The sequence below is a fragment of the Hyperolius riggenbachi genome, chromosome 4 (genome assembly GCF_040937935.1).
Source record: "Hyperolius riggenbachi isolate aHypRig1 chromosome 4, aHypRig1.pri, whole genome shotgun sequence".
Lineage (NCBI taxonomy): Eukaryota > Metazoa > Chordata > Amphibia > Anura > Hyperoliidae > Hyperolius > Hyperolius riggenbachi.
Genome location: NC_090649.1, coordinates 20065823 through 20068999, shown reverse-complemented (window position 1 = coordinate 20068999; position 3177 = coordinate 20065823). Strand labels below are relative to the sequence as shown.

The 3177-nt window shown below is 42.7% G+C and overlaps 1 pseudogene; it reads left to right on the top strand.

Moving 5' to 3' along the window:
* Positions 1-1673: 1673 nt before the first annotated feature.
* On the top strand, positions 1674-1882 carry LOC137505711 (U2 spliceosomal RNA; annotated as a pseudogene).
* Positions 1883-3177: the final 1295 nt, after the last annotated feature.

The following is a 3177-nucleotide window of genomic DNA, read 5'->3' as shown; positions in this document are numbered from 1 at the left end:
AACAAAACCTTTTATCTCTGGATTTTATGAAAGCTTACGACAGAGTGTCACATGAATATTTATGGATGGTTTTAAAGAAGATGGGTTTTCCTGATTTTATGATCAAACGTATTGCACTTTTATTTAATGGTTCTTTTAGTCAAGTTTCTATTAATGGTTTTTTATCCCAACATGTGTTTTTAAGATCGGGGGTGAAGCAAGGTTGCCCTCTATCCCCGATTTTATTTATATGTGCCATCGAGCCGTTGCTCGTGAAACTTAGGCAGGGCAAAGTTATCAGAGGTATCCCTTTACCAGGAGGCCAAGGGGTCAGTGCAAAGACAATCGTGTATATGGATGATGTGACCATCTTGTGTACTACAGAGACATCCATTAGAAGAGCTATTAGAACCACAGAATTTTTCTGTGAAGGGTCTGGTTTTAAACTGAATAAAAATAAATGTGATTGTTTTACTATTGGCAATTGGGATAATGTGCAATATAATGACATCTCTATGCAGAGCAATGGCATTAAAATACTTGGTGTTCTATTTGACAGTGATAATAATGGTGCAAAGAGTTGGGAAATTATAAAAAGTAAAGTACAAAAGAAAGTGGAATTTTGGAAAATGAGAAAATTAACAATCGAGGGAAACGTTTTAATTATGAAATCCTTACTATTACCGATTATGCTGTATCTTAATATGGTGTATCCTCCAACAGAAAAGGTTTTAAAAAATCTGAATAAGTTAGGTTTTCATTTTTTATGGAGCTCTCAAATGGAAAAGTTAAGAAGAGAAAAAATGTTTTTAGCTAAAAAGAAAGGAGGGAAAGAAGTTCCAAATTTGAAGGAGTTCTTGTATTTAAATTTTTTTACTCTGTGTTTTAAAGGTCTTAATATGAAGAACCAGTGGTCTTTCTTTTTAAGGTATGCAGCGGGTCATGTTTTTAGACGGAGGAAGTGGTTTTCTCCTCCGTTATCTGTACCCATTTTAACAACTTTACCAAAACATTATGTTATTTTAGAAAAGTGTATTTTGATGTTTAATCTTACCTGTTTTGATATGTCCATTTTGCATAATTTAAAGAAGCTTAGAACAGAGATTAGAAGAAACAATGAGGTGTGTCTAGTGGAGAATTTTAGTGAGAAAAGAAGTGTTTTTATCTGGAAAATGGTGAATGTCGCGTATTTGTCAAATGAGTTAAAAGATCTTGCGTGGCATATTGTGCATGGCTGCTTACCCACAAGAGATTTCCAGCATAGAAGGGGCTTGGTCCGCACGGCTGTCTGTCCTCGAGTTGGATGTGCGGACCATGAGACAGTTTTGCACATTTTCTGGAACTGCGTCTTTGCACAGAATGTTTGGCACAGTGTTGGCACTTTCTTGAAGTTTTTATCTGGTCTTAAGTTTCTTAATCATGAGGTTGTTTTTTTGCTGCTTTTATGGATGATCTGCAAACAGAGAAAAAGCGAGTTTTAAGGACAACTATTAACTGTATTAAGCATGCACTTTGGAAAGTTAGGAATATTTACCTGTTTAAACGTGATGTTATTTCAGAGAAGGATTGCATTAGATTGGCCTTGAGCGAAATGTATGTGTTTTATTTATTGGACAAAAAGAAATTGGGGGAAAGTAGGGCACAGAGTTTGTGGAATATCTACATTTGGAATACTTATTTAAGTGATTGAACTTATATTTTATGGGCCCATAAAATTTTTTTGTTAAGGATAGATATCAAAACGTAAAAATCTGTTCTTATCAGTTTAATATCTGATACGTCCCCTATCTGGGGACCATATATTAAATGGATTTTTGGAACAGGGAGATGGAAGAAGAGCTTGCTCTGTCCACTCCGCACATCGACCTGGTATTGCAGTACCTCCAGGACCGGTGCACTACTCTCTCTTACTGGTGTCAAAAAACAGATCAAAACTCAAATACCAACCATCTGAATAACAAAGTGAAGTGAAGTTAAGTGGAGAAATCAAGTGACCCTCTGCAAAGTGAATTTCCCAGTAGAAAGTGCTGTTTTGTCCCCCCTGCTGTGCGCTCTATGTCTGTGCTGCTACTGCTGGGTGCAGGATACAGTTGAAATCCGCAATAAAAACATTGGTTCAAGTTGTGTCTGCTTTCTTTGTGCATCTGTGTCATTTATCAAGTGAGTCTGTATTTCGCCTGGCTATAAGAACCCGAGAATAGACAAGAAAAGAAGGAAGAAAAAACACCCAAAAAAACAAAACTTTTTTTTAAATTTTACTTTGGATGAACTCTACTTGCGCTACCCAGTTGCTGTGTCCCAAAAAATCCATGACCGGACCACTTTTCTTCATGTTTGAACTTTGTCCCCTGCAAGAGAAGGAGAAGCAGCACCCCTCCCCTGAAGAGCTGCCAGCGGACTGGCAGGCAGAGCCCTGGCTGCAGCCCCTTATATAGCCTGGGCCCAGGGCATTGTGACATCATCGGTTGACTTCCTGTGAGCACCTGCTCAGGTGCCTGCATCAGTGGCAGGCTGTGAGTGTGTGTAGCAGGCTAGGAAGGCATCTCCTGTTTAGGCTTTCTACTTCCCGGCCTGTGTCTCCCTCTTGTGGCACAACCCACACGTCCAGACAGAAAAGTGTTTAAGGGGAAGGAGGATGAACGAAGAAAAACGCACTGTGGTTTCAAACAGCCAGAGCAAGCCTGCCAGGCTAGAGACTTGACTTCCTCTGCCCTCCACACTCTCTCCTAGCATGTTGCCGGAATGCAGGGAGCCGGAAGCCTACTTTACTTTTCTTTTCGGCGTGGAGGCACGGCAGCGGAGGGGTGACGGCTGTTCCGGCGGTGGGTGGGGCCATGCAAATGCAATCAGGCGGCAGCTGAGCCTGGCACGTGCGTCTGCGTTTAGCACAGGTGCGCTCATCCCGATGGCCCGGCAGGCCTGCAGAGGCAGTGGGAAGGGCCCCCCCTGGCAGCCGGTAGCCGGCCGGCGTTAGCCGGCTGTGCCGTGCGTTGCTGTCCTGAGCGCTGGTGGCCGCTGCTGCATGTAGAAGGTAGTTTGCCTTAATTTGCGCAGAGGGTGCTGTGTCGGCGGGTGAGGCTGCGGAGAATAATTGGGTTATCGCTTCTTGGCCTTTTGGCGAAGATCAAGTGCACTTCCAGCCTTGTTTCGGACCCAGAAGGTGCCAGGGGATCCTCGGGATCGGCCTTGTGGGGATCC